Source organism: Vigna unguiculata, unplaced genomic scaffold (assembly GCF_004118075.2).
Source record: "Vigna unguiculata cultivar IT97K-499-35 unplaced genomic scaffold, ASM411807v1 contig_5, whole genome shotgun sequence".
NCBI classification, from domain to species: Eukaryota; Viridiplantae; Streptophyta; class Magnoliopsida; order Fabales; family Fabaceae; genus Vigna; species Vigna unguiculata.
The window spans coordinates 153146-163694 of NW_021011213.1; the positions used below are offsets into that span (position 1 = coordinate 153146).

At 34.6% G+C, this 10549-nt stretch overlaps 1 long non-coding RNA gene across 1 annotated transcript; it reads left to right on the forward strand.

Moving 5' to 3' along the window:
• The first annotated feature begins 4865 nt into the window (after positions 1–4865).
• Positions 4866–6259, forward strand: LOC114172239. The gene is made up of 2 exons (XR_003601962.1): positions 4866–5108; positions 5923–6259. It is a non-coding gene; the product is annotated as an uncharacterized LOC114172239 (long non-coding RNA).
• Positions 6260–10549: the final 4290 nt, after the last annotated feature.

Consider the following 10549-nt stretch of genomic DNA (forward strand, 5'->3'; position numbering starts at 1 on the left):
TGCATGCAGAAAGAAGGACTAATACCAGGAATATCTGCCAAAGTCCAGCCTATTGCTCGCTTGTGATCTTTGATAACCTGCAATAGCTTTTGTTCCTGCTCGTCAGTAAGCAAGGCAGATATAATAACAGGGAGTTTCCCATCCCTCTCAAGATAAACATATTTCAAATGAGATGGTAAAGGTTTCAACTCCAAAGTGGGTGGCTGTTCCACAGATGGCAACATTTTACTGCCTAAGGTAATTTCAGCCACCTCAGCATCACACTTGGACGCCACAGAGGTATCAAATAGTGACACCGCGTCCTCAACATCACCTGTTTTACAATTTTCTCTTTCGTCTAAAATTGAGCCCGAAATATTCGAAAAAGAAAAATCCAAAGAAGAAGAAAAACCAGATAAAACGTCCAAAAGTCCAAAAGCATAATTGTTCACTACATTACTCAATAAATCAATACAAAACAAAGAATGGTCTTCAATTGGGTGCTTCATGGCTTCTAGCACGTTGAACTGCACCTTCTCATCTCCTATCTCCATAGTCAAGGATCCTGCATGCACGTCTATCTTGGTACGTGCTGTCATCATGAATGGTCTTCCCAAGATAATTGTGGTTGAACTCATTCCTTCATCATCCTTCATGTCCAAGATGTAGAAATCTGCAGGAAAAATTAACTTGTCCACACGGACAAGCACATCTTCTAGCACACCTGCAGGGTTAACTGTGCTACGGTTGGCCAATTGAATGACCACACCAGTAGACTTAAGAGGTCCAAGATGAAGTGAAGTAAAAACAGATAAAGGCATTACATTAATGGAAGCTCCTAAATCTAACATAGCATTGTCAAACTTAGTACTTCCTATAATGCAGGGAACAGAAAACATACCTGGATCCTTACACTTTTGCGGCATTCTGACTGCAGGCTTCTTAATTAAGCTAGAGACATTTCTTCCCATGTTCACTACCTCTTTGTCCATAATACGCCTTTTATGTGTACATAATTCTTTGAGAAACTTGGCGTATTTAGGAATTTGTCTCACAGCATCCAACAAAGGAATGTTTATCTCCACTTTCTTGAAAGTATTCAGGATTTCTTTGTCTAACTCCTCCATCTTTTTAGTTTTTGGTTTCAAACGGTTTGGATAGGGAGGAGGAGGAGAATAAGGAGAAGGATTTTCAGAGGAAGTATTAGGGGATACCAACCTGGAGTTATCACTGGGTGCAGGCATCTCAGATGTTGCTTGTGTTGCTTCATCTGATCTTCCTCTTTCATCATTAGGTACAACTTCATTGTCCTTATCTTCATCTTCTTGGGCATCCCCAAGGCCTTGTATTTGCTTACCCGATCTTAAAGTAATAGCACTTACATTTCGCGGGTTGATTACAGTTTGTGCAGGCAAATTGCTTGAGCCTTGTTGAGACTTCATCTGATTTAACTCATTTGCCATTTGTCCAATCTGATTTTGCAAATTTTGATTGGTTGCTTCCATTGTCTGTTTCAACTCATTGATTTGTCCCTTCATCATGTCAGCCATCATTTTCATCATTGCTTCCATGTTTGAATCACCAGAGGTTGCAGCTGGTTGTGGTTGTTGCCTCTGTTGAGGTGGAACATAGACTTGTTGGTGTTGAGGCTGTTGATTTCCCCATTTCTGGCTGGGATATTCCTTCCAATCTGGGTTGTACTTGTTGGAGGACAAATCATGGTTGTATTGCTGCCGAGGTGGTCTATTATTGCCATAGATGTTTGCAGCATATGCTGAGGTTGTTCATTGTCTAACGTCCCTGTCTCTTTTAACATAGAACAAGCCTCTGTAGGATGATTAGTAGAAGCACAAATTCCACATAAAGTAGAAGGGATAGGCTTTTTCTGTAAGTCTGTCAAGGTCCTTACCATGGCCGCTAAGTCATCCAACTTCCCTTCTAATTTCTTGTGATCTGCAACATATGAAGCTTCTACTCCATGGGTTCCCTTCAATAGAGTTATAGAATTACTCCTTGTGGAAAATTGTTGATGGTTCGACGCCATAGTTTCAATCAATTGTCTTGCATTTGTTGGCGTTTTGTCCACCAATGACCCTCCACTTGCAGCATCTATCATTTGTCTATCCATGATACTCAATCCCTCATAAAAGTATTGAATGAGGAGATGCTCGTTTATTTGGTGATGAGGACATGAAGCACATAACTTTTTGAATCTTTCCCAATACTCGTGAAGACTTTCTCTTTCTTGTTGCCTTATCCCATAAATATCTTTGCGAATAGCAGCAACTCTAGATGCTGGAAAAAACTTTTCCAGAAATAATCTTTTCAGAGTCTCCCAAGTATTGATGGATCCTGGCGGAAGGCAGTATAACCAATTCTTAGCGGCATCTTGCAATGAGAATGGAAAAGCCTTAAGCTTGATATGTTCCTCTGTCACTGTTGTAGGTCTCATGGATGAACAAACAACATGAAATTCCTTCAAATGATGGTACGGGTCTTCTCCTGCTAATCCATGGAATTTGGGTAAAAGATGGATTAACCCAGACTTAAGCTCACATTCTCCATCTGGATATTGGATGCACATGTTTTGTGTAATTGCTGCATCCGGTGAAGCCAACTCTCTTATTGTTCTTTCTTCCATTCTATCTTCTTGAATTTCTGGTTCAGGTGATGGATCAGAAGATATGTTAATCACCGGAGGTGATTCTAGTGGTACACTTTCAGTGGTAGGTTCAGATGATGATGGTGCTCCTTCAGTAGAACACCTGAGTTCAAGTCTCCTACGTGATTTACGCAAGTTCCTTTCAAGTTCTGAATCAAGTTGATAAAATTGACCCGGATTGGCCCGAGTCATGCACTATGCAAGTCCACCTGAAAGTGTTTCCCTGTGTGTTTTTTTTTCTTCCTATTCTTGTTTTGGAGAAAGATTTCAAGAAAGAAATGAGTTAAGATGTCGTTGGGTCTACTCCCAGGAAAGAGAGGTGCGTCACAGTGGACAACTTAAATACCAAGTCTTTCCTAGACAGAGTTTTCCAAACTAGTCTCAAAAAATTTCTTAAAAGAAATTCTTAATCAAAACAAAAATAGAACTTTGCTTGAAATATATTAAAAAAAACTAAAGACTACAAAATAACAAACAATATTAAACGTATATGCGTAAAATAAATAAATAAAAAATAAAATAAAATAAAATAAAATAAAATAAAATAAAATAAATAAATAAAAACAGAATCAAAATAAAAGAAATACTAACCGTATTCCCCGGCAACGGCGCCAAATTTGATATCGCTGTCGTTAGGCGATCAAATTACCACTACTTTAGCAACTTCCGTATTGCCAGTTAGTAGTGAACAAAATAGTTAGGGTTAAGATAACCCTGAGTCGTCTCACAACGAATACGGAATTGATCTCAAATATTTGATTCTTAAAAATGCAATTAAAACTAGCAATTATAAAAATAGGGGGTTTTGATATGCAAAGAAAATGACACGGAAGATTGTAAACACAGTAATAGTAAATAGGTCAATTCCACTGCTTTTTCTAAATAAGATTCTTCATTGGTTATCTAGAGATTATTGTTAAATTAATTATTGTTGTTGATTTACAGATAAATCAATGTAAAGACTCAATTCATTTGTTAGCATCCTCACTTTTAATCAAAGTACAGTCTCAATTAAAAGTGAGAATTGTTAGATTGTCCATACTAAATTTAATCAAAGTACAGTCTCAACTAATTTTACTATGCCTAATCATGTTTATTCCTTTATTTCTTTACCAAATAGAAAACTTAATTAATCAAAGTAAAGTCTTGACTAATTTTAGTTAAAGTAATTACCTCTAATCAAATTAAAGTCTCAATTATTGGCAAAAACTTATTTAATCAAATGAAAGTTTCTAAACAAAATCAAAGTAAAGTCTCAATTTTATTTAAAAACCTCTTAACTCATATGATTAGCATGCATGTAGATTCACTACAAGAAATTTGCTAATTTGCGAGGGAAATTAGCTAGGGAAAATTTTGCTCGCTAATTAGCGATGGATTAGCGAAATTGTAGCTAAGTTATAGCTAATTAGCGAGGGACTAGACACAATATAATATGGTAGCTAAGTTGTAGCTAGTTAGTTAGGGATTAAACACAACACAAATATGGTAGCTAAGTTGTAGCTAATTAGTTAGAGATTAGACACAACACAAATATGGTAACTAAGTTGTAGCTAATTAGTTAGGGATTAGACACAACATAATATAGTAGCTAAATTGTAGCTAATTAGTTAGGGATTAAATACAACATAAGTATGACAACTAAGTTGTAGCTAATTAGTTAGGGATTATACACAACATGATATGGTAACTAAGTTGTAACTAATTAGTTAAGGATTATACATAACATGATATGGTAACTAAGTTGTAGCTAATTACTTATGATTAATGATATTGTTGCTAATCCAAAACTAATAAATAGAATTTCTAATTAAAAATAATAATGAATATAAGTATCGATGTTTAATGATATTGTTTATTATTCAAATAATTATCAATGTTTTTTTCATAAATATTTTCATAATTTAGAAATCAAATAATAACAAAAATTAAAAATTTAACATTAGATTGTTGACCATGGTGGAAAAAAAATCCAGCAATAACATAAAAGAATTCAAGCATAATATAAAAAAAATATAATTTTGAATTTAATTATAAAGTATTAGTTTTAATGTCGTTTTCGTGGATTTGAAATTAAAAAGACTACATTACTCTGTTTCTAAAAGTCAAACTTAATTAAAAACTTAAGAAACAAAATAATTAATATGATATTGAAATAGGACTATTTAGATTATTAATAACACTCCCAGAGCAGAACAACCATTTAAAAACGCTCATTCTCTTCTAAATCCCAAATCCTAATCTTCTTCTTTCTTTATTTTTCTATTTTTTTTCTCTTAGCACTATTTATTTTTTCCGACACCTCTCGTCAACAACGTAACGGTTCTCGGTGGCCGTTGTTGACGCCATCGCTAATCTCTTCCATTCTCCGCCGTCAGATTTACCTCTACTCCTCTCCGTTCGAATTCACACTATCTTTCCTTTTTTTTCTCTTTCTCTTTCTCCACCGCAACACACTCAACTCTAGGTATTTCTTTTTCATTTTCATTTCAAATGTTATTTTCATTTCAAATGTTAGTTTTATTGTTGATTTGCGACGTGTGAAATGAATCTGATTAAATTAAAGGCTTTAACTGCTATTGTCGTTGTAAGAACAATGTCCTTGCTATTGTTTAAGTTTGGAAAGAAAACCAAAAGGAATTGTGATTTTTTGAAAGTGATTAGGCCGTAGGAATTAGTGATAGTCTATTGGATATTGTCATGTTGCAGTTTTTATGAGTGTGTAATTGGAGGATTTTTCGCTTTGAATTGTAGTGTTTTGAAATACAAGAATTATTGTGAGCGTTCCCCTTTCATTGAGGGTTTTATTTGCATAGGTTATGTTATGGTTATGACAAGTATTTTTTTTCCCTCTTTTTTTTTAAATCTGCTCTCAAAATCTTGAAAAATAATCAGTTCATTGGACCAATTCCTTCAACTCTCTCTCATGTTCCTAACTTAAAGCTTCTGTAAGTTACTTTTTCATTTTCTCTTTTTCGTATAGAGGATGAATTTAATGTCTATGGAGATTTTGAAACTTTGTTCTGTTCTAGAGACCTGGTACTGAATAATCTCAATGGGGAAATACCAAGACTTATATACTAGAATAAAGTTTTGCAATATGTGTGAGTATATATATTTGTATTATGATAATTATTTATATTATGAAGGGGAATATGTAGTTGTTGAATTCAACCATCTGGACAAATTTATATTATATCTAGCTTTTTTTAATGTATTTTCTGTGTACTTTTATGGTTTCTTAATGTTCAATCGGAAGAATGAATACATTTAAATGCCAGGCAAGGATAAAGAAAAGACCGAAGCTCTTGGGGAGGTGTTGAATGGCGATCACCTTGTTAGTACTCCTTATTTAATTTCCGATTAGAGAAAGACGCCAAGCTTGTATGTATTGGTGAATGCTTGTGAGAAGCTTAGAATATCATGGAAATTACCAATGGTGTATCCTCAAAGTGGAGAATCTATTGCTCAACTTCTTTAATGTATCATGTGAGATGGTTCAACATTATCAGGTGATAAAAACTGTTTTTGTTTACCATCAAGCTAAAATCGTTTGTCTTGATGTGTATGAACTTTTAGGAACTAATTTTCTGATATGCAATGTAATGATTTGTCTTCTGTTATCTGTTAATTTTTCTCCAAGCATCTGATCATTAAAAAATCTATATTGCCACCATATTTGATTCAAGAATTATAGTTATAAGCCCTAGCTATATAGATTAGACTCTGCATATGATACTGTATTTATGTGATATGGTAGAAAAGGGAGAGAAATAGTGCAATTGAAATTCGAAGGAAAAAGAAAGTGAGTGGTTAAGAAAAATGAAGTATGAGATAAATAATTAATTTTAAATGTCAACTTGCGAATCACTTTAAGAAAGCAAAATATTTGAACCTTGTAAAAGATAAAAGATAAATGAAATGAAAAACACAAAAGATAAAAGTATAAAGATCATTTATATAATTTAGAAATGAATTATTCTTTATTCAAATCCCACCAATAAGCGGAAATTTTATTTTGAGCTTATTCCCTACACAGGGAAATAAATAAAAACTCCCGAATTAAGCATCTTCTTCGGCCTTCCACTCCACATGTTGGTTTTATATATATATATATATATATATATATATATATATATATATATATATATATATATATATATATATATATATATATATATATATATATATATATATATATATATATATATATATATATATATATTCACTGTGTAAATCAAATTGGAATTGTAATATAACATTTGGACATACAAATACAGTAGCATCTAATATTCCAGTCAAGGAGTAAAGCTAAAAGAAGATATTATCAATTATGTGTGTGGAAAAGTTCAATCAAGGAAATTTGCTACCATTTTGTTAGGGATTAGCGAGAGATTTGTTATAAATATTTCGCTAGGGATTAGTGAGGCTTTTGCTGCAAACATTTTTGCTAGGGATTACTTAGGAATTTGCTACAAATATTTTGCTAGGGATTAACTAGGAATTTGCTACAAATTTTTTGCTTAGGATCGGTGAGGAATTTGCTACAACCACTTTGCTAAGGATTAGCTAGGGATTTGCTACAAATATTTTGCTAGGGATTAGTGAGGGATTTGCTACAACCACTTTGCTAGGGATTAGCTAGGGATTTGCTACAACTAGTTTGTTAGGGATTAGTTAAGGGTTTGCTACAAACATTTTGCTAGGGATTAGCTAAAGATTAGCTAGGGATTAACTACGGAGTAGTTTCCTCGCTAATTAGCTACCTATAATTTAGCTACGGTTCAATGTCATCGCTATTTCCTAGCTAATCCTTCGCTAAATTGTTTTGCGAAGGATTAGCGAGGGATTAGCTAGGGATTTTTTCCTCGCAAATTTGGAAATTTGTTGTAGTGATTTAAAATCATTATTTTCTATTCAATTAAGAAGCAAAGGACATAGCTAAACAAAAACCACAACAATAATCAAAATAACAAAACATATAAATTCATCTAACCTCAGAATCCATTTAAGAAATTACAGTGGAATCAACCCTAAAAGCTTAGCCCTCCATGGCTTTGATGGAATACATGATAATATGAAGTAAAGAAAATAAAAGAAAGAATGAGAGATGTGGTGGAGACGGTATCTGCCAAAACTAGAGAGTTCTAAGTGTCTAAGCTGTAAGTTGTAAATTGTAAGTCCGTAAGTTCCCCCCTTCTGCTCCCTTAAGTCTCTTTATATAGGCTTCCACTGGACTTTGGGCTTTATCTGTCAGTTGCTAAAATCTTTTATTTTTATTTAATTAATTAGCAACTTAATTTCTGTCCAATTTCCAATTCTGCCCCTCGCATTTAACCATATTTGCAGTTTTGACCAGAGTTGACTGCTGACTTTGACCAGTTGACCACAGTTGACCAGTTGACCAGAGTTGACCAGTTAGACTGTCCTATCAGATGCTGACACGTGGCAGTGCAGATTCTCTCTCTAGAATTAGGGTTTCACTCTCACACTCTTCTCCCTCCCTCGTGACGGCGGCTGCTGCCGTTTTCCGATGAGTGCGGTGGCTTCCATGGTTCGTTCTCGATCATGGTGGCATGGTGAAGATGGTGGTGGCGCCGCTGTGCGAACGAAGATGGTTGACAGTGGAAGAAGATGGCGTCGCGTTGATGGTGGCGCTGCGGAGAAGATGATCGCGAGTGGCACCGTTGGATGGTTCGTCGTGGCTGTTGCGTCGCCGGCAATGGTGTGATGGTGATGCAGTGGTGGCCGGCGAGGTAAGGAGGTGCGGCGGCGGCTGCCATGGTGGTGGAAGGAGAGAAGAAAATTAGGGTTAGGGTTTCATGAGTGAGATGGAGGAGATGATGATGTGGCAGAATCTGAGTGGTCAATTTGGTGAGTGGAGGATTATGACACGTGGCAGCTTATGGTTGGCTAATTTTAAAAGGTGGGGATTGCCACATGACATGATCTGGTTGAGTGGAGTTTAAGTGGTAGGAGGGATGCAACTTAGTGAAAACTGGGGGTGCAGAACAGGTTTTTGTGGTCCACTTGAGGGAGGAGTGTGCAAATAAAATCTGGGGGTGCATTTAGCTCCTGATTTATTCTTTTTAAGAATTTCTTGATTTTGGACTTATTTTGTAACTTTGAATATTTTAAAATCACACTATTAATTGACCAAAAATAAATTCCAGCTGCATTAACAAACGTTAGAATATCCAATAATATTTTATGCAACTAAAATCAATTTTTACGCCACTTTTACCAAACTTACTCAATAAATCCAATAATCACAAATCTTAATTAAATCAATCTTTAAGCACAGAAAATTGAATTAAATCCCCAAATTTAAATATTAAATGAGGGCAAAAATTTGAACTCATCAAAATTACAACTGGAGTTATCTACGAAACATTTCGTAGGTAACTTATCTACGAAAACTATCGTAGGTAATATATCTACGATATTCTGCGTATGTAATTTACCTACGAAAATCTTCGTAGGTAAATTATCTACGAAATATTTCGTAGGTAATTATCTCCTACATTTTCTGTATATGTAAATTACCTACGAAGTTCTTCGTATGTAAATTATCTACGAAACTTGTCGTAGATAATTACCTACGAAACTTTTCGTAGATAACGTTAGAATATTAAAAAAATTATAAATAATTTTAATTTCTAAAAATTATCATTATAAATTTGTCAGGACTTATGTCTAAACTTCACCTGTAAACAATGCAGTAGACAATTTTGTCTACTTAACATATTCTAGAATTAGAGAATATATTAGTTTATCACAGACAAGAGAAGTGATGTCTAGACATAAAAGTTGGACTCCACCTGTAGATCCTACAAACATTCCAGCATTCAAATAACACCTTCAAATATAAAACAACATAGTTATCCAAAGGTTTAGCACCATTCATATCATCACATCAAAACTATAAAACTACAAATATAAAATAAAGTAGATAACACAGATTAAGAAACTAACAAATAAGCTACATAGGTCAACTCGTACAATTTAAAAACTAACTAATGTTACCCCGAGTTCAACAAGTCCTACAATTACAAACCTAACTAATAATCTGCATAATGAGAAGAGTTTTGCCGAGCATCATCTTGGTTTTGATCCTCATTTTGTGGTTGTTCATTGACGTCTTGCAAAATGGTTTGTGCGGCTGGAGGAAGAAGAGGGAGAACAACAGTTACTAGGGATTCTAATTTTCTCTACAGTCGTTGATTCTCCTCCCTAGATTGACGAAACTCCTCCCTAGATTGACGAATTTCTTCTTCCAACCTTAGAATCTTTTGTGAATTCATACTTGAAGAACTGAATGGTTGTTGTGTGAAGGCTTCCCCACAAAGATAATTTTCATTCAGTTTGCCAACACCATATAGTCGTCCCTTAGGATTTTTGCCACCAGCAACAACTAACCAACTTTTTTTCCTTAACCTATCTTCCTCACTAAGGTCCAATGGAGATATTTCTTCTCCTTCACCACAAGAAGCAACCTCAAATCTTGCTTGGGAAAATACAGTTTGAAATTCCTCTTGTTATTCTAAATAGACATGTTATATAATGACAAATCTTTATATTTAAAAAGAAGGAAAGATCTAAGTTAGAGAAATTACATATGTTTGTTTAGATCTGTGATCTACAAAATCACCGGTATTCTTGCGAACATGAGTATAGTGGAAAAGCTCATCAAAATGTACAGGACGACCCAATTGTTCTGCCTATAACCAAAACTAATTAATCTTGATAAAATAGTAATCAACTTATATAACAGAATTTTTTAGTGTACATACCATGCGAAGGGCATGCTCATGGATGGTGATTGAGCCACCTGTGTGCAAACATCCACCCTTCTCAGATGCTCGATTCTTTTGATTACGAGCACTCTTTGATCGAAACTCGGGTTGG